Below are 21,942 nucleotides of genomic sequence, written 5' to 3'. Positions count from 1 at the left end.
TTCTTTTAGTTTCTTTAAATTTAAACACGAATTATAGGCATTGGTGAATTTCAGTGTATTTCCCCATCCTGTGTCCACGTCCCTCCTACTCCACATGTATCTAACTCTTGGTAACCATGACGCTGCTCTCAGGTTCACAGTTTTAGCTTGCAAAGGCAAGTGGGCGTGCAAGTCATATGTGCTTTCCTTGGCTATCTCACTTAGCTTAAAGGAAAAGGCAATTTCTTGTTTTCTGTGGCCTCACTAATATTGTAAATACGCTGCAGTAGCATTGACGTACAGGTGCGCCTTTGTGATACTGACTTCATTTCCCTGAGCTGCACACTTTCAAGTAGGATGGGTTGGTCGAATGCATCTACCTTAGCTTTTGGGAGGCCCTTGCATCCTCTTCTCTAACGTGGGGGGATTGTTTGTTTAACACTGCCAGGCGACTCTGCTCCACTCTTCCTTGCTAAGTTTAGATGTTACATAATAGCTATTCTAAGCGGGTGAGAGAGTAACTCAGTACCATTTTGCCTAGATTCTGTTACTGACTCCTGATGCTTCGGCTCATCTGTTTAATTCCTGTGTATTCCGCCATATGAGTATGTGGACCTTTGTTAAACCCCCCATGAAGTGCTTCTGTTCTTTCATAGCATGTATGTTGTGCCCGAAGCAGTTCTTCAGTACAAATGTGCACATCTGGAGGGAAATGAGTGGCTGTAGAATATTTAAAGTTTTGAGTCATAATGTCTTTTAAAAAAATCTTAAGAGAGAGGTTGCATGTGCTAGATCTTGTACTAGGTTAGCGTTGTGGAAATTGAGACATCATTCTGTTTTTTATGTGTAGATCTGCCCACATTCTCTTGACTATACTTTCTTTTTTTTCTTTTAATTGCCCCATGTGTTTGGGACCACAGACTTATTTTCTTCCTTGAGGAGGACCTGAGAGCATGGAAGCAAGGTCAGGTGGGCGCTGGGCTAATATCACTAGCAGTCTGAACAATCTTTCATCTTTCATGGAGCGTGTAATTCCCTCCTGCTGTTTGGGCGTGAGCTTCTCTGAAGCTTCCAGGCTCCAGTAGCTCATGGTTTCACAACACTGCATACATTCTGTGTTGGGGCAGTAGAAATGTCCACTTGTACTTGATTTGGTTCTCTGTGTTCAGCTTTTATATTGTTTACAGCAGAGGAGTTACCACCAAATGTAAATTTATAGACTTTCGTGATCTGGTGACTGATTTTGACTGAATCTGCAATGCTTGGTACCACAGTTTTTTGTGTTTCTATTGGATATAGCAGATTTGATTTCTAACTGTGTGGTCAGACAAAATGATATCCTCTTATAAAAGCCAAAGAACTATATTTGTATTTTTTCTAGATGGGTGAATATATCACATCTCTACAAAGATGATTCTGCATGCGTATTTTGTGACAGCCCTAGAATTTGAATTCAGCCAGCCTTTTGGATTGATTCAGTTATTTGAACAAAAGCTTTAATGAAGTCACAGAGCTCTTTATCATAAAACATAAATGGCTTGATCTGACTTGAGATATTTTACAGGCAGAACTTCCTCCTCTTTATCACCTTTGTCATTAAACTTACAAGGCTCTTAGAAGATTCAGGATGTGGAGCAGCGTAAGAGACCATCAGGATGGCTTCACCAATTAATGTTCCCACATACAATGAAGTCAATGTGTTGGGCAGAATTTTCAGCATTTTACTGAAGTATAGAAGAACATTTGCCAAAACTGACGAGTTTGTACTGGCAAAAAGAATATCAAGCTGTTCTTTCTGACTAGTAGCTTTGGTTGTTTCTTGAGGGTATTTCAACAGCACATTATGATACGTGGCATCAGTATATATAAAATAAATGCCGGATCTGAGAATTTCAGCATACCGGGCACAGTTCAGTACTATGTCATTGATGCAGTACATTATTTATAGACCACGCATACTGTAGATTATGTCACTGACATAAACCACTTAGAGTAGGAGGGATTTCTCTTTACTCATATCTATGGAATTTTCAGTTCATGGTTTCTTGGTACCATAACTTTCACTTCAGTCAAGACAGAAAATTATGGCAGGAAGCATTTTAGAGAAAACTCCACTGTTTCAGGGAAGCAGAAAGTGGGGAGGGATAGTCAGGGAAAGTGGGCAGAAGGAGAGGGAGAGGGGCAGAGAGGCAGAGAGAAAGAAAAATGGTTGGCTTCCAGTACTTGTTAAGATGTCTGCAGTAAGTTTACCTTCCACTAGACTGTACCCCCTATAGCCCCACCACCTTCCCCTTAGCCTCCTGACCTGGAAACCAAGCTTTCCATCTATGAATTACTGGGGAACTCAAGGTCTACACCATAACACTAGTGATTATAATTTCTCTCACTTGTTTTTTTTTTTTTTTTTTTGGTTTTTCGAAACAGGGTTTCTCTGTGGTTTTGGAGCCTATCCTGGAACTAGCTCTTGTAGACCAGGCTGGTCTCGAACTCACAGAGATCCGCCTGCCTCTGCCTCCCGAGTGCTGGGATTAAAGGCATGTGCCACCATCGCCCGGCAATTTCTCTCACTTGTAACTCTTAGTATATTCAGTTTTCTTTAGCAATAAACTAAGTTGCATCACCACTTAATTCATTTTTCCTCTTTAGTATATTATAAAAACCATAAACACATTGAATACCTTTTTCATAAAAGCCAAGATAAAGATAATGGAAAATCACAAAGCTTATTTCGTACACACCCAATAGAATATTGGATAGCTTTTATACAAATGAAGCTATGTGCACGTTGTGTGTCAGCCTCCCCAAGAGACGAAAGTTCTGCTGGACTTGGTTGTAATATTTGTTGGGTACCACTAGTGACCAACTGGAAGAGGGAGCCAACAGTATCCATGAATAACATCACTTCTCTTGCAAGGACCTTAGGAGATATTCCTTTTGGGTATGTTTTCCTCTCATCTTGTCGTAGTAGTAAGTCATTTCATCATTTAAGATTAAACTGGAAGGTAATCATATCCCACACTCAGCTAAGTAGTTACACTGTTCTCTACAGGTCTTATTATAGTGTTCTCTATACATGTCTTATTACAGTGTACTCTGTGGACTACTCTATACGGGCCTTATTATAGTGTACGCTGTACACTGCTCCTCTACACAGGTCTTATTGTAGAACAGCTTACTCAACCAGTTGAATGAGAGAATTATGCCTCATGTCATTTTTCTTAGACCATAAAACACTCACCTTGAATACTGAGCTAACTTTTCTCCTGCGTACTGAAGTATAAAATATTCATGTAACATTACAGAACCAAGAAAGAAGCCACGAACGCCATTTTCTCGTTCTGATAGTCCAGTCAGCTCGAGCGGAGATAAGCTACCAGTAAGACTGATAGCATGTTTTTGCTTTTTTGTTGTTCTCTCCCAAGCAACTGTACACGTAGTGAAGACATGGGCCACACACAGCTCTGCCCATGACTACGAGTTTAGAACTACCAACCCCACTCCTTCTAAGAGGGCCTGCTTTAATAAGGCTTGCGAATGCAATCATAGAGTCGAGGCTATTCTTTTGTGGCAGATGTTTAGTAAAAGGACTCTTCAAGGTGACCGATCGCTCATATCACCATGCATGGCTCACAAGGAGCTCAGATTATGTTTGGACTCACATGGTGCACAAGGAGCTCAGATTATGTGTGTGCTAATGTTGACATTTGAGTGGTGCAGGCAGCTAGTGGAACAGCAACCACTCAGAACTGTGTTGATACTCGATGTCAGGTCCCCAAGATTATCTTCACAGCTGATAAGTAAAGTCACCTGTCTTAGTATCGTTCACGATAGTAAACACAGGCTAGCAGAAGGGGAATGGCAGAAATAAAGCGAGGGAGCTGCGTTCCTGTTACCAAACCATCAGAACTCAGACAAGGAATCCAATCAGTTAGGATCTGGAGTAGAATTCAGAAACCCACGGAGGGATCAGGTTTGAAAGACAGTGATACAGCTTCCGGACATCCTAAACCACACTTGCACATGATAGGACAAAAAAGAACTGAAGCCCACGAGAGGGCTGGGAAGGTCTAGAAATAGCAAGTTATGCTCTTCTCAGAGAGTGGTAATGCTGGTCTTTCCAGGATTTCTTGCACATACCTTAACATGTCTGGGTCATCAAGGATGGCTGTGGGACAGTCTCATATCCTTCATCATCCAGTAGGTGAACTGAGAGGCCTTGAAGGTGGTGGTAACAAGGGTCAGAAGATAAATACCTTTGAGACCTGGTTAGTGAAAATAGCCTTATCCCCTCGAATCCTTCTCAGATTTCTGCTTGATTCATGCCTACTAATGACTCATTCATTGGCTACAGAATGATGGATGGAATATTGGAATATTCATATTCTCAAATTTGTGTTGACATTTATCATGCCATAAATGGTGGTATGTGGAGATGGAGCTGTTAGAAGGTAATTAAATCATGAAGGAAGACTCTGGTCTGGTGGTATTCGTGCCCTCATAAGGACTCTTGAGGTCTTGATCCCCATTAATTTTTTCTTGAGCCATGGAAAAACAGATGATCACACAGGGAGACATCCCTCACCAGAACCCTTGCACACTGAACACCTGACCTGGGCTTCCAGCTACTGGATCTGGGGGAAAATCAGTTTGCAAGAAATCAATTTGCATTGCTGAAGTCACGCAGTCGGTTGAGCTATGTTACCACAGCTTCAGTAAGCTAATAAAAGAAATCACATGGCCAAACTCCAGAGTAAATATAAAAGCAAACGAAGCTCTTTCAAGAGGCACATGTAAGAGAGAGAAATGCGTGGCCTGTTTTCCAATCAGCCATAATTGCACCATAGTCTGAATAAGCAGGATACATGAGGCAACGGCATTTGAGTAGGCCTTGTAAAGTAACAAATGAGACTTTATTTGACACAAACTGAGCAGTGAAATTTAACCCTATGCAAAATATATAACCTGGGGTCAGGAGTTCTGAGATTGTCATCGGTTCTTTCCAACTCTCACACTTATTAAATGCATCCTAAGACTATTATACGCTTTATGAAATTTGCATCCAGAATCATATTTCCTACTGCATAGATACATAAAATCAAATCACAATGCAGGGTAAATATTCATTAAATCCGTATCCCCATATACTGTTCCAAATCTATGATTTCTATTATTTCATTGCCGATTGACCTTCAGGCAAATTGTCAAGAAATTTATGAAGGCAGTGCCATGAATATGTGTACCCAAGTGTCTCTTGGGCAACCGATGGCTCACGGCATTCATGTTCCTGAAATGATTAAGCCTCAAACCTCAAGCTGACAGCGGAGGCACTGTGCAGATGGATGGTCTCAGTGACTAAGGACTGACAGTTTGCTTCTGATTTATTACGCTTCTGGGTAAAAACAATTTGCTTCATTTTAAAAGCATTTTACTATGCTCTTTCAGTAATTGAATGAAAAACTTAAATTTCTTTTTTATTGAGCACATGTGCAATTTGAATAAACTAATGTTTTTAAATTAGGTTTCTCTTTCAGAAAAAAAGTAGTTTCAGTTTTGTAGTATAGTGACATAATTTTCTTTCTTTCCTCTTTTAAAAAAGTGTCAATTAACTCATTTTTTATTATTAACAGTAGACTATTACTCATATTAAGGCTTAGTAGTTATCAGAGTTTTGTTAATTTATCCAAGTCCACTAATGTACTTTAAGACAATTTTGGGCAATCAGACACAACCCTTATTCACTGAAATTGTTATTTCTGCAGAGTGAAAACATTAGAAATCACTTCTTTTTTCTCCTTGAGAATGCTTTGGATTAGAATAATATTTTAAAAATTTAAGAAATAAAATATGCCACAGTAATTTATTATTGTGTTCTTCCCTCTCCTTCCCCTCTCCTTTTCTTCCTCTACCCCTCTCTCCCTTCCTCTCTTCCTCTTTTCCTTCCTTCCTGTTTTTCTTTCTTACCATTGTTCTTTTTAGAGCAGGTCATAGGTAGCCAAGACTGGCCCTGAACTTACTGTGTGCTCAAGGGTGTTCTTGAACTCTGGCTTTTATGCTTTCACTCCCAAGTGTTGGGGTTTCTGGTGTTTCCTGTCATGTCCAATTTACATTGTGTAGGAGGAGATCAAAACTAGTGCTTTCTGCAAAGTACTATATACACTCATACACACACACACACACACACACACGCACACATATATAAAATTTCCCTCATGACTAAAGTATTAAATAAAGAATTGTGATTGTGTTAATCTTTTGAACTTGCAGTGGAATTTCAGATGATCTAAAGAAATTCTGCTTTTTTATTTTTCATTAACTATAGCATAACTTCTAATAAATGCCTAAATGTAGAAATTTCATGGAAGTTGATAGGTTAAACAGATTATTATTCTACATACCAGGGAAACTATTGGAAATTCTAACACCAATCCTGGAAATATTTGGGGAAGCAGCATGGATTTGGGAGGATGATTTTTAAGTATTTAAATGCTCATTATTAAGTCAGTGTTACTTTCAAAAGTTGTTACTAATTGGAACTCATTCTAAGTCAAATGTGTCATCTTCTACACACCTCATAATGAAAGAGTTCCCTGAGACCCTAACTTCAAATGACTGACAATCGCTTAGCCCTCTATTTCCCATTCTGCTTTGGTATCCATTTCCCAAGGGTAGGGATGACTCGAATTCCTTAAGGGCGCCCAGATCTGCCCTCCTTCTGCTTTCCCGAAGAATATGGCCATGGCTTGTCTTTTCAGGGATCTTCAGTGAGAGATGCAAAGACTCTACCACTGAGCAACTGCCTAGAGGGTGACCGCAAGAGAGTCTAAGCAGATGGTTGTCATAGCCTCTGTCCCCAACCCATTTTGCCTCTTCCTTGGGGTTATTTTCTAAGATGTAAGCTACCTCAGTTTTATCCTTATTACTAAAATAAAGATCAGAATACAGTTTCTAAGGCTTTAGGGTGAATGGATTGCTCCTTTCCAATGTCATTCTCTCCCACTCTCTGTGTCTGTATGGAGAGCTTTCCTTTCCCCTCAGGACACAGTGTACTGGTATCTTTGTTGTTCTCTATTACTTCACCCATGTCCAGCCTAGGGTAACACATCCTGGTCGCTAACACTGTTCACCCAGCTCAGCTCCCCACTCAGTATAACCGTGTCCGTCTTGCTTTCTTATGCTGTCACAACACACCTGGAACTGGGTGACGTATAAACAGTAATACTTATTTCTTAATAAAAGTTGGTAAACGCTAGGTCAAGGTATTGGTGTATGAAGACATCCATCCTCTGTGCCATCAGAGAATCACACAATGAGGAAGAGGGTATAGAGGTCAAATCTCTCTTCCTTCTCTTTGAAAGTCCTGATGCAATCTCGAGTGGCCCTTGAACTCCAAATGCCAGGAATCAGAACTAGTGGCACATGCGTGTGACAATTGGTTAGAGTGGATATTTGCAACAAATCTTGAAATCTCGAGGACATCCTAAAATGTGAAAACAATTAGTCTCCATTATTTTCACTGGTTTTAGGAATCCTTTGTATGAATGTTAGCAATTATTAGTCCCCCATTATTATGGTTTCATAAAGTTTATATGTATTTCATAAACTCTAGCAAGTGCTTCAATGGTATTTTACATGGATTTCTTAATCTTACAGGGTATGAGTAATATGATTTTCATTTGTTAGTTGTGTAGTATGTGTCTCTGATAGTGTATGAGTTATTCAGAAACAGAACTGTAGAAAATACCTAGTTCGTGAGTGGAGAGTGTCATGCTTTCAAACCCTGAATACTGAATGAGACATAGTACTCATGGTACTGTTTGCATTTTATCTTCAGAAATGTCTCCATGTGATTGATTTGTGGCATTGAGCCAAATTGTCTCACTTTTATGGGAGCATTTTTTTTCAAAGAGTCTGAAAATAGACTTCTCCATTTTGGTCCTGATTAATGAAAACTACTTCCTCGAACATCAGATTCTCCAAGGATCCCCTATGACAACTTCTTATGGAAATTAAACTATGATTTGAGGATAGAACAAAACTCTAAGTACTCTTTGGTAAAGGAAGCCTTAGCCTCAGGGGCACCTGGACTTAACTGCCGAAGACAACCTGTGTCTGCTTGGATCATGGAATTCTTTCCGTGATTCTTTGAAAAGCACTTTTCTCATTCAAACCAGTTTTTTTGAATCTTGGGAAGACTGTACAAATATTATATATCTGTACACTATTTGGCTTTGAATTCTCAGGTCAGGAAGAAATTTATGTTTTCCACTAAGGGAGTCTGCTGAAGACGACTGCTTTAGTGAGATGGATTGACACAAAGCATACTCAAAAGAACCTCAGAAAACGCTTCCTTCCTCTCAGCCTATCATTTTATAGATGGGGAAATTAAGACCCACGTGTAACTGTCACCTACCTGAACGGTGACAGATGATTAACATTTACCCTGATGTGGGCATTGAACTTTCATATTGTGTCCTAGTTTTGAAAATCACATTTCAGATGACTGCCTGGTAGACTCCTGCTAGTCATCTGACTTTTTCTGTTTCCAGTTCTTGCTGCTTCCCAGTGAGGCTGGCACCATGTCTGGAAACGCACCCTTCTGCAGAGGACTTTTAGGTCACGTGTGTGCAGACCTAGCTAGTGTAAACAGTCACATTGTACAGCTCAGTATTTGCGTTGCCCTGACAAAATCATCTCACAGAAGCATTTTACGGAAGGCAGGGTTTATTTCATCTAGAAGTTTGAGCACAGCCTGTCATTTCTGGGAAGGTATGGCAGCGGGAGTGTGCCAGGTGTCTGGTCACATTGTGTCCGTTGTCAGAGATGAACGCTGGGGCTCAGTGCCCATAGTCAATCCTCAGTCCCCAGTTCACCTTCTGGGAACGCCTTTCCGGACACACCCAGCAGTGTGCTGTCACGGTTGATTCCAAGTCCAGTCAATTGGGCAGTGATGACCGTTCTGCATGCCGTCAGCTCTGTCTGATGTGTTCCACTCCACATATGTTTAATACATAAAATTTGTGTTTCTCACATCGAAAGGGATGCCATGCTGATCTCCACTTCTCTAGCCTCCTTCCAACAGTTTTGGTTTTTTTTAAGTTAAAAAAAATATTTAGGTGTTCTCACAATGCAATGCTGTTTGTCAAATAATGGGTCAAGCAACTTGATTTAATCATACCACAATGTTTAGTTCTTCCCAAATATTATGTTGTACAGTAAACATAATAAACATTATTTTTGTCAATTTAATAAATCTTATAATAAAATACACATAAGCTAAAGAAAATTTAAAGGCTGCTAAGACTAGGCTCACGTTTTGATATTTTCCCTGGCTTGATAATCTTGTTTTGACTTAATTTAGTCCTGATGCAAGATTAAAGATGAGCAGACATGAAGGGGCTGCAGTTTCCTTCATCTGTAATTTCACTTTCTGCAGTTCCAATTACCTGTAGCCATGCTCCAAAAATTGAAAACACAATATTGTAACATTCTGGAAGTTGTGTACCATTTAAAGTAAGGTGATGAAATTCATGGATTTTTAGTTCCATACTGCGTTTTAAATCATCCCTTTGTCCAGCATAGGAGCAGTCACCACTGTGTGAGTTGTCATCCTGTCCGTCACTTCACATCTGTTCTCTCAGAGCTTCCGACTTCGGTGTTCAATAGCTCCTGTTGTGTATGTATTAGTAGCCTCAAAAAACAAGTTATGAGGCTGGTCATTTGAGATTACAAAGAAAAACTGGAAGTAGTGTCATTCAAGTGACACATGGAAGTTTCTAGCGTCATTAGAAAAAATAAAACACAAAACCAGAACATAACTCAAGGCTGGAGCTAGAGCTTGGTTGGTAGAGGTCTTCCTAGCCTTCACGAAGCCCTGGTTTTATTCTCTAGCACACGCGCACACGTACACACACACACATACACACACACACACACACACCAGGCATGGAAGCTCATGACTATAAATCTAACAGGAAGTTGGGGAAGGAGAATAAGAAGTTCAAGGTCATCCTCAGTGACACATGGAGTTGAGAGCTAGCAGCCCGAGATATAAAACAGTCCCCTTTCAAACAGAAACAAATAAAAGTACCCATGTGATGAATGGTGACAATGTTCATTTGTAGACAGTAGTCACTCAAAAATGTTCCTCTATCCCCATGACATCTCATAGAAAAGAATATGTAGGATTTAAATACAGTATTACAGCACTCGGTCTTGCCTATGGTGTACTTGCTGAGGTCATTAGCAGATTCTGCCCAGTGATTAAAATTGGAGGTACTGTGATTATCAGTTCTGATGTCCACTAATACGTGTGACTTTTCTTTTCACATCTCTGCAGGCCAGCTAAATATGTTAAGGTGTTTTAGCTTCTCAAAGTAACCGATGAATCTAGTTAATTACAACAACTGAAGCTGCCAACATTTTGTCGTTACCTCTTTTCTGGAGACCCAAATACCCCTTCAGGACATCACGGGAGAAAAGGTTTACCAAATATTTTCCAAAATAGGTTGCCCTCTCCCTGACCTTCCCTGGTAGTGCCTCTTTGCTAACTGTCCGTCCCCCCAGCTGGCTACCCCAATCCGCCTTTGTCTTCTGTGCCCCACCTCAGATTGCTTTTGCTCTATAAAGCAACTCCAGTGTCTTTGCACTCACAACCACACACATTTGCTTCTATTTTCCTGCCTCTTGGAGGTTGTTTGTCAACACTGTCTCCGATGATTGCTACTTCGGTGATTGCTGCCTTTCAGGAGTGTTTTTCTTTTCAGGAATCTAGGCTAATGAGCTCTGATGTCATTTTAGAAGGCTGGGTAAAGTCGAATATGCCCATGTAATTTTAAGCTTATTTTTGGTTGTGGCCTAGACAGCATTGACTTATATTCCTTGGCTCAAAGAGGTCACGTGGCCATGCTTAAAGTTTGTAGGTGAGAACAGTACTCTGCCTACAAGGACACATGACGGGGATGAGGACCGGGGTGTGAATCTGAACCAGAGCTGACACAGTCTCCTTGGCGTAGGCATGTATAAACGCTGCTCCTAATGTCACATTCACTCATATTATGGTTTGTTTGTTTCTTCTACTTTGATACTGAAAAATTGTAGTATATTCAGTACAAAGGGAATTTTGAACTCCAAGTTGTTTCTGGACTTGTGATGTTAATACTGGATGGTGCGATGAGTCACATGACTCCTGGTCATGTGCCCTATCATGAGAATGGACGGTTTCCTCTACCATGTGTCATGTGGCTAAGTGGTCATGCTCCTTGGTTGGCTGTCAATATTTTCCAACTTGATAGTTTTCAGTTTCCAGCAGGTGTGTGAGACGAGGCGTTACTGTGTGCTGACAAACACCTACCTGTAGTGGAGAAAGGGAAACTGATCATTGTTTTAGGTTCCCACAAACCCTGACTAAATATTACACAGTCCTACGTATTGTAAAAAGGACTCCAGGTTTCCTTTCTTCTGTCTGCTTTGGAAATTGTAAAAGGATTGTTTCTTTAAGTCAGTGGGAAAGCTATCCCTGGACTGCTGCAGGGCAGAAGTCCAGTCACACTGGGGAACAGATAATTACAGCCAGAGGGAGAATGTGGAGTTAAAGTGCTGACAGCCGAGGGCTTACAGCTTTTCATACTTTGCCAGCCTTGGTCTCAAGTGAGATGCATCTGCAGGTGCATAGGACGGCTTGTAACAAGATATGCAAGTCCTTAACTTCAGCTTTGTGTCTGAGAAATCGGGCTCGTGGCTACTAAATAATACTGCAAAGATGTCTGCATGTTGAAGTGCCAGGTATACTATTCATCGGTACTTATCCCTAAAGTGACTTTATAAATATTATTTATATAGTCAGGTGCCGATCAGAGAATGTTGTTTACAATATGCTTGTGTGGTTGCCTTCTCTAGGGATATATTTACAATATTTATAATTATTTAAGAATATTAATTCACTTAGGTATAAATAAATCAGAAAAGTAATAAAAGCCAAGACAGAGATATCTTTCAGATACAAGTTTAACATATTTCTTTTTTTCACTTTATGATCCTATTTGAGTAATTAAAACCATTTTCAAGGTAGATTTTTAAAAACCAACGCAGATAATAAGTGGGCTGAGAAAGAAATCACAGAAACATCGCACTTCCCAATAGCATAAAATATCTCGGAGTAACTCTAACCAAACAAATGGAAGACTTGTATGACAAGAATATTAAATCTTTGAAGAAAGAAATTGAAGAAGACACTAGAAAATGGAAAGACCTCCCATGCTCTTGGGTAGGCAGAATTAACATAGTAAAAATAGCAATCTTCCCAAAAAGCAATCTACAAGTTGGATGCAATGCCCATCAAAATCCCAGAAAAATTCTTCACAGACCTCAAAAGAACGACACTCAACTTCATATAGAAAAGCAAAAAACCCAGGATAGCCGAAACAATTCTGTACAATTAAAAAACTTCCAGAGACATTACAATCCCTGACTTCAAACTCTACTGTAGAACTACAGTACTGAAAACAGCTTGATATTGACATAGAAACAGACAGGAGGACCAATGGAACTGAATCGAAGACCCTAATATTAATCCACAAGCGTACAAACACCTTATTTTTTACAAAGAAACAAAAATTATAAAATGGAAAAAAGAAAGCATATTTAACAAGTGGTGCTGGCATAATTGGATATCAATGCGTAGAAGAATAAAAATAGACCCATATCTATCACCATGCACAAAACTCGAGTCCAAATGAATCAAAGATCTCAACATAAAGCCTGTCATACTGGTTGAAATAACCAGGCTAGCTAAAGAATACAACAAATCTATTTTTATTTATTAGAAAAGGAAAACTCAGGAAACAGGAAATGAGAAATCCAAGCTCAGCAGTGTCTCGTGGGAATGGCGCAGAGCGAGAGCCCCTGGGTGGCACACAGGTTTTTTCTTAGGTCCCAGAAAACCATGTCTTACTTGGGCTCCACCTCTTAAAGATAATTGGCTAACAAGGTTTTCCCCATCACAGAACCTCATAGAAAGAGAAAGTGAGAAGTACATTTGAATGCATTGGCACAGGAGACCACTTCCTAAATATAACCCCATAGTTATATTTATCTCAGAACAGACACTGAGAGAAACAATAAATGGGACCTCCAGAAACTGAGAAGCGTCTGTAAAGCAAAGGACATGGTCAACAAGGCAAAATGACGACAGCCTACAGAATGGGAAAAGATCTTCACCAACTCCACATCAGACAGAGGACTGATCTCCAAAATATACAAACTACTCAAGAAACTAGTCATCAAAAGAACAAATAATCCAATAAAAAATGGAGTACAGACCTAAACAGAGTACTCTCAACAGAGAAATCTAAAATGGCTGAAAGACACTTAAGAAAATCCTCAACATCCTTAGTCATCAGAGAAATGCAAATCAAAACAACTCCGAGATTCTATCTAACACCTGTAAGAATGGCCAAGATCAAAAACACTGATAACAGTTTATGCTGGAGAGGTTGTGGGGCAAAGGGAACATTTCTTTATTGCTAGTGGGAGTGCAATCTGGTACAGCCCCTTTGGATATTAGTATGGTGATTTCTCAGAAAATTAGGAAACAACCTTCCTCAAGACCCAGCAATACCACTTTTGGGTATATATCTAATGGATGCTCAATTGTAGCACAAGGACATGTGTTTAACTATGTCCATAGCAGCATTGTTTGTCAAAGCCATAACCTGGAAACAACCTAAATGCCACTCAGCCAAATAATGAATAAGGAAAATTTGGTAATTTACACAATGAAGTACTACACAGCAGAAAAGAAATGACATCTTGAAATTTGCAGGGAACTCAATGGAGCTAGAAAATATCTTGAGAGGGATAACCTAGACCCAGAAAGACAATTATCACATGTACTCACTCATAGGTGGATTTTAAACATAAAACAAAGAAAACCAGCCTACAAATCACAATCCTAGAGAACCTAGACAACAATGAGGACCCTAAGAAAGACATACATGGATCTAATCTACATGGGAAGATCTCCTGAGTAAATTGGCAGCATGGGAACCATAGGAGAGGGCTGAAGGGAAGGGGAGATGCAGGGAGGGGAGCAGAGAAAAATGTAGAGCTCGATAAAATAAAAAAAAAGAGCAAGAAAGCAACTGTAATATTAACTGTAAAGTGTTTTGTGTTATGTTATATAATGGTACTACTACACCCAGTTCCTTTGAGGAAATAGAATATTCTTGTGCTCCTCACTTGAGCACTGCAGGTAATAGCACTACTATGGTATTTTTTCAATACTTCTTTGGATTTTTCTGACACTGGTTTATATCTTCATTTTCACTAAACATGTTATATGTAAATACTATGTTATGTTATACTTTTCACAGCTGTAGTCTGTGGAATGTACAAGATCCTATCAAGATGACAGTATTACTTCCAGCCAATGCCCGGTGTTAGCTTTAGACAGTCTATTTCCCTCATGATATTAAAATTATGACTCCAAGGAGCAGAAACTGTAGAATCCTGTGACTTTACCTGACAAAGCACTAAGTGACAGAGATACGTGTCATAAATGGAACTAAAGGTGCCCAGAATTCTGAAAGGAATGATGGCTCAAAGGAGAGTCCCACGGTCAGGTGGCTGGAGGAGGCAGTAGAACGAAGTGGCTCATCTTGGTGACAAGGAGGTCTGTGTGTGGCCCCGAGTCTCTGGCCAGGCCGACACCCTTGGTTGTGATACTTTAATCCTGCCCGAATGGTACTGTTCCCCCTAGAAACTTTACCTAGATTCTGGTTTATTTCTGATTCCTATTATTAAGACTAGGAAATAATAATAATAATAATACAGGTTTTTCCCTTGTTTGATGTTTGACAAGTGGACATTTTAACGGAAGAGTCAGAAAAGTACTCTCTAACCTTTTAGTTTTGCTAGAAATATCCAGGGATTTTTAAGGATTCCTTTCTTAAAGCCAGTATTAGTTTAATCCTTTTTGAAATTGAGACTAAGGACTAGTGTGCTTGTTAGTTTTTTGTTGTATGGTTGTTTGGTTTGGTTTGGTTGGGTTTCTGTTTGTTTTGTCAGCTTGACACAGAGAGGAAATGTCAATTTAGAAAATGCCTCTCTAGAATTGGCCTGGAAGCAATCTGTGGCGTGTTTTCTTCATTAATGGTTGATATGGGAAGACCCAGGCAACTATGGGCAGTGCCACCCCTGGGCAGGTGGTCCTGGGCTGTATAAGAAATCAGGCCGAGCAAGCCAAGGGCAGCAGGGTTCCTCTGTGACCTCTGCATCCTGATGGACTGTAAGCTTTAAGATGAAACAAATCCCTTCCTCCACACATGGCCGTTGTTTATGGCGTTTATCACTCTAAGAGGAGGCAAAGTAGGACATCCAGGAAGCCCTTGTAGATTGATTCCAAACTGGCAATTCCAAATCTCTCAAGCACTCACTGTTCAAGGTCTCTTATAGGTTGTTCTGAGACTTTCATTAGTCATGAGGGGAACGTGTATGAATGATTTCCTGTCCTTGCTTCGAGAAGTTCTGAACATTTTATACACACCCCTGGGTCTGTCTCATTGAAACTCAGTATGGATAGAAGGAGATCAAGCTCTTTATGGTCCCATCACTTGAAACAGTGTCTGTGTTTTGGGTGGTAGGGTTATCGGCAAGATTTTATTTCTAATGACTCCTAAAATCAAAGTCTGTTATCTCCCAGTATGATGAAAAAGGTGTTAGAAAAAGAACAATAGAAGCATTATGAAATAAAAACAAATCATGAATGTCCTATGTCTCCCTTTGAATTTGAGACAGAACCTTATCAAGTAGACTCTGCTGGACTTGAACTCACTTTCGATCCTGGGTAGATCTTGAATTGTGGAATGTGTCTGCCTTGTGTTCCTGAATAGCTAGGGTCACAGGCCTGTGCCACCAGGTTTGGCTCTTTTAATATAAATAGAACTACCAGCTCTTGAATCCAACCATCTTTTAAGTAAACAGATTTATATGCGCACATTACAGCCTTGTGTTTTAGCAATTTTAGTGTTATAAAGCTTATAATAGAAAAATAATATGTATCCATTATAGGATCTTTATAAACATTTTTAAAGCCCCACACGTTATATAGAGCTACTTCCCCAAACTATTTGCAGCTAATAGCTTTTTATGTGTTGCTCTGGATAATTTGTGTGTGTATATAAGCGTGTGAACAATGTCTGGTTAAAGGAAAATCTTCCTTTAACTTGATCGTATTGTGAGAAATCAACAGATGTATGAGAAGAATACTTTATTAAGGGATGAAATGGGGGATGCTCACATTCACGAATACAGTGGGAAACAACACTGTTGCCTCTTCCTCCACCATGGAAGGGTGGGGAGTACTCCTGAACAGCATATCTGGAAGCCGGAGAGTGTGTGACATAACCTCCCCCCCTCATCTCAGTTCTTAATCCAGTCATGTATCAGAGAAAGCTAAGCCCATGACAACTCACCTCCAAATGTCACTGGCCAAATGGATCAAGCTCCCACAACACCAGGCCTCTCCAGAAGCTTTCTTTAATGGACCTACAACAGATAAATTAATAGGAAAAAAAGACATATTTTTGTTTGGCTTTGAGATAGTCTTTTTCACCTACACTGGCTCAAACTTGAGATCTGACTTTGTTAGCCTCCTGAGTGTAGAATTACAGGCATCATCCACCATGTTAGGTAGTACATATAAACTTACTCTGTTCAGTGGTGTCTAACAGGAGAAAGATTTCCTACCTGCCATGGCAGATTTAGGTGGCCTTTTCCATTTAGGTGGTGAGGCAATGTGAACCCTTCCTTCTGATGGGTAGTTAAGAGGTTTTCTTTCAGGAGAATGGAGTGGATTTGGAGGAGAAATACTTATTATTCCACTTATCTCTGGAATCTGAGTGCATCCAAAGGACAGACTTCTGTGCACAGCGTTCTGTCCGTGCAGGCTGGGTCCATCGGTATCCTCTTCTCCATGTTAGCTATGCAGTTTCAAGGTGGTAGTGGAAAGTAATTGAGTTCTGTCAGATCCAATATTAACATGCTTGAGCTAAACAAGGCCCCTTCTGGAAGTCTTCCTTAGAAAGAGGACCCAAAGATAAGGCTTGGAAGCAGCATGGCCTGCAACCTTGATTTCCACACTGTTGCTGTTTAACACACTGCGGTGTTATTCACGCAGCCAGAACACCATACCGGAACACCAGTGCAGTACAGACTAAAACACACAGAAGCTGCCTGAACTGAGACTCAGCAGTTAAGAGCGCTTGCTCTTGATCTGAGTTTGTTTTCCACACCTACATGGTGGCTCATAGCTGTCTGTAACTGCAGTTCCAGGTGATCCTCAATTTTCTCTGGCCTCCAGTGACACCTCATGCATACAGTGGACACATATACAAGCAGGCAAAATACTAATACATTGAAAATAGCAATAAATTTAGTAAAAATAAAATATAACCTTGTTTACTGTTTATGATGAACATTTATCATTTGTTGCATCAGTTCTCATGGATCTGCTGTATTACTTTTTTAAAAAAATATTAAATTAGTGCTTTTTTCAACAAATGAAGCAATTTGCTCTTCTATGATGACTGTCCTTAAGAAGCGTTTTTGAATATCTTCACATGATTATGTAATTATCTACATAAGAGACAATATTACAGTGCAATCACTCTGTTTATGGCTTTTAGAAACAATTTATCATGCCAGCATGGGAATTCCCCACTGAGGTTTTCAAACACTGGTATAAACCTTGTACTGCAAACAATGCCAACCCACTGTTTACACTGGTATAGGCCAGCATTCAGAAGAGCACTGCCCAAAATGGTGTGGAAAACTCACTTGGCTCCACGTCTCCATAAGGTGGACACGTGCTGTGGGGGTCATTGTCATTGCTTGGTCTTCTGTGTTGTAGTCTCTTCAGTTTCTGCTCTGCTTCCATCCTCCGGCCCCTGTGTCTGTCTCTCTAAACTCTGTTTCTCTAGTCTAAGAATAGTGTAACCGTAAGCAGACCTCACCTCATTAATACAGACAAAGGTTTAAGAAACTCCTTATGGTTTTGCTGCACAAGGTACCTTGTGGATCCTGGGGCAATACTGGGACATGAGCATGTCCACCATTTAGCTAATTGTAATTGCCCTCTACAAGAGTCTGACAGCATATCATAAACCAAGATGACTGTTTGCTGTGAATGGTTCATTTCTTAGGTTTACAATGCATTAGTATAATATGCATTATTTTTCCTTAACGTATCAGTTCCAAAGAAATCTTTTTGACCCTTAATATCAATTAAAACTTGAGTCATTTTAAATACAGCAAGAGTTTGCTTCTAAAAATACGTTTTCTGTAGTTGATATTTTGAGGGCCTCTAGATGTCAAAGTCATCAGGATTTAAAGGATGGTCCACATGGAAGAGTAGAAGAGCACCCCCCCACACACACACAACTAGATTTCAATTTTAATTCAATTATAGGTTGGAAGAGAAAAGATTTGGTTCTACTTAAGTCCTGTTTTTAAATTGGATGAGCGTGTACCTTCAGCTTAAAACACTATCTATAAATTAATTTGGCATTGTTATATTGTTTTGTGTAAGAAAGAAGAAATGGAGAACAAAAAGATCACATGATTGCTCTTGGTGGGGCATATTGACTTACTTAGACGACACATAGGTCATTGTTGAGTATGTGTGGCAACGAGTTCCTGCTTCAATCTAAAGTATACAGGATTTACCGTGGAGCCAATAGTCTCCTACCTGCTTTTACCTGGGTCTTCGTTTGCTGAGTATATTATTTCAGGACCTCATTTTTTAAAGATTAAATATGACACCGTCTGATTAAGTTTGGAAAGGTAAAAAAAGGGCTCTTCACAGTTTGTAAAGGAATGTGCTGATATTCTATAGTGGGGGTGCAAAAGAGCCTTGAATAGACTCAGGCTGTAGATTATGAAACGTAATTGAATGTCTAGAAGTAATGGAATCTTTAAAGCATTACTTATTCATATAATAAACATGTGGCATTCATAGCAATAGTATTAAAAAATACGTCCTCCTGTGATATCTATAACAGTTAGCATTGCTTTGTAGTACAAAGCAGTGAAGAAATCCACAAAACTTTTAGTTTAGAAAATTAAAATAAAAAATTCATGTTGTCTTAATAATTGTTTATTAAACACAATTTTGTAAAACTTGATCATGCATGGTCAAAATTAACAATAAATTCATATTGTGTATGTGTGTCTATAAACTAGACCGTGATTGATCAAAATAAGTAGAGAAAATATATAATTAGATTAATTGAAACAACCAAATTGGGGTTTCTTGATTATTAATCCATTTGTTGAAAGGTACCTATGATGCAGATTTCTTTTTCTAAAATATGGATCGGTTAAATTGTACACCGTAAAATTCCATAGAAATTTTGGTGCGCAGGCAGAATTTGTAGCATCATGAGATTTTTCTCAGAGTTTCTTTTATTCTTGCTTTTAAACTGGTGTATGTAAGACATGAGTGCAGTTAACTACAGTCTGGGGTCAGAACCAATTTTCAGGGATGCCTCGGGCTTTCCTCTGAGGCTGTGCCCTGCACTCAGTGAAGTTAACTATGCCAGAGAAAAAGGAAGCTATAAAGATTTCTTACATTAGCATGGGATGGTAATGAGGGAGGCTGGAGTCTGTGACTCACCCAGCTTTTGAAAGCTATGGCAACTCACAAGCATTCCAATAAGACTAGAGGTGACATAAACTACTCTTCTAAGGCCCCGGATGCCCATTGAGTGAACCTTTAGCTCCGTTCCTTATCAGTTTCTTAGATCCAGTCAGTGACTTTAAGACTCTTTCACTCTCTTTGTTGCTCTCCACGCATCCTTCATCCTGTTACACAAGCACCTTTAACCCAATGGTCATGATGTCTTCTTTCAAAACCTTATGACAGGCAGCCCTAGAGTCAAAGCAGAGGATTGGTCATTTAATTGAAAGAATCTAGTTTTCCCTTTTTCTTGTGCTTACTCTGGTCAATATTATCTAATATACCGAATTATATATTCAGTACCATGTTGATGTTAATGTCTTGAACGAAGATATTTAGACCTGGTTAGGAAGCTTAAATTCAGAAACAGATCCCTAGGATATTTTTTTTTTGCTACCCACTGTGTTTCAGTGTTAAAACCTGTTCATTATTGATATATATTTAGAAGTATTTCAGTAAATCTTGTATATACACACCCGTATACACACACACATACACACACACACACACACACACACACACACACACACACACACAATTTAGCAGAAAATTATTTAAATAGATGTAAGGAATTGAGTGGTTGCTAATGAATGTCAATAAACTTTTTCAAAATGGAAGTACTCGTATAATCTCTTCTTGTGTCATGTGTCTGTATATGTCCAGGTATTTGCACATTTGTGTGTGAATTTACGTGGGAACCAGAGGCCAACCCCAGTGCCATTCTTCTGGAGTTATTTTCACTGTTTTTGATGCAGAATCTCTCAGTTGGATATGGAATTCATCCATTCAGCTGCACTGGCTAGCCTGCCAACCCCAGAGATCCTCCTGTCTCCACTTCCTAGGGCTAGAATCATAAGAGAGTACCATAAGCTGGACTGTGTACATGGATGCTGGGAGCTGAGTCCAGTTTCTCATGCTGGCACAGAAAACATTTTATCCACTGAGCTCTCTCTCATGGCCCTGTAATTTGTTATTAATTTTAAAGAAGCTGATTTTTTCTTTATCTTCCACTTTTCATGTTTGGCTCTTCATATCTATAGCTATATATAACATTGACACACACATACATAATACATATATATATATATATACATACATATATATATATATATATATATATATGACAAGCATTTCCCTTCATGCATATACACATGCTTATTTAATTATTCTTGTTATACAAGATGTGCAGATTTACTGGGTAAATTAAAGTTAGTGACTAACGAGGCCGTGGAATCCAGTTATACATTTAATGCTTGTTTCTTCTTTTTCCTTAGATAATCTGGAGTCAGCTCTACCTCTCCCTTTATATTGCCTTCGAATATTGCTCATCATCAGAAAGTGACTAGGCTTAGATACACACACCAACCAAAGTGCTCATCTGACAACAGGTAAAACTGTAGTTTTGTTTCTGCTTCGCTCGGTTATACTTACAAATAAAAGGGACAAAACATGGCAGCTTCCAAGTACATACAACATTACAGAATTGTTCACAAGGAAGAATATCATGGAGTGTGTGTGTGACTATTGATCAGCTCCAGCTGCTAATAAGCAAGAGGTCAGAGCTGCAGGATGTGCTGTTTTCCAGGGGGAATGAGCTTAGGAATGGATGTATAAAGGAAAATCCACCAGGACGAGAGCTGACTTCTTAGGAAAACTCTAAGAGCCAGAAGAGCCCTGGAGCTCAATAATTCAACCTAGACAAATGTACCCAGAAAAAGTACCTGCCAGAGTTGAAGGAGAAAGAAAAGCTTTCTATGATATAGGCAGCCTAAAAATTTTGATATCAACATAAAACACTAAACAGAATATTGGGAGCAATATATGTGTTTGTATGTGACCTTTTTTCACTAGTTGTTGCTGTATGCATGTTTGTATGTGATATACATTCCTAAATAGAATTTTTCTACCTATATAATGCCACTTGTATGTTTGAGGTCATTTAAGACTGGACAGTTGGTGGTGTAGGGTTGAAGTGGGAGCATCAATTCATAATAGAGACTACCGTGTTGGTTAATATGTTCCTTGCTTTTGTGATGGAATAGAAAGATATTAAATTAGGCCTTTGATAGTGTTCCTTTGTATGGAAATCGTGTTTCCCCTTTGTTGAATGACTGTTAAGATCTTGGTTTTCTATTTGCACGGTTTGTCTGGTTGTAGATCCTTGGAACAGGCTTCAGGGTTCAGTCTTGAATGGGGTCTCAGAAGTGGCCCTAGCTCATCCCAGGCAGATG

The 21,942-nt window shown here is 39.4% G+C and overlaps 1 protein-coding gene across 10 annotated transcripts in view; it reads left to right on the top strand.

Annotated features, from left to right (window-relative positions):
• Positions 1 to 21,942, top strand: part of Slc16a7 (solute carrier family 16 member 7) — a 142,086-nt gene that overhangs the window by 66,185 nt on the left and 53,959 nt on the right. For 9 of the 10 annotated variants that reach the window (XM_075954803.1, XM_075954804.1, XM_075954809.1 and 6 more), the window contains one exon: positions 20,986 to 21,099. The exons of the other annotated variant lie outside the window; for it this stretch is intronic. The gene's annotated coding sequence lies outside the window, so the exon portion shown is untranslated. The remainder of the gene's footprint in view (positions 1 to 20,985; positions 21,100 to 21,942) is intronic. 10 annotated transcript variants of the gene reach the window in all.

The sequence above is a fragment of the Microtus pennsylvanicus genome, chromosome 20, assembly GCF_037038515.1.
Source record: "Microtus pennsylvanicus isolate mMicPen1 chromosome 20, mMicPen1.hap1, whole genome shotgun sequence".
Classification (NCBI taxonomy): domain Eukaryota; kingdom Metazoa; phylum Chordata; class Mammalia; order Rodentia; family Cricetidae; genus Microtus; species Microtus pennsylvanicus.
The sequence above is the reverse complement of the archived record's forward strand: the minus strand, read 5'-3'. Positions and strand labels throughout refer to the sequence as shown.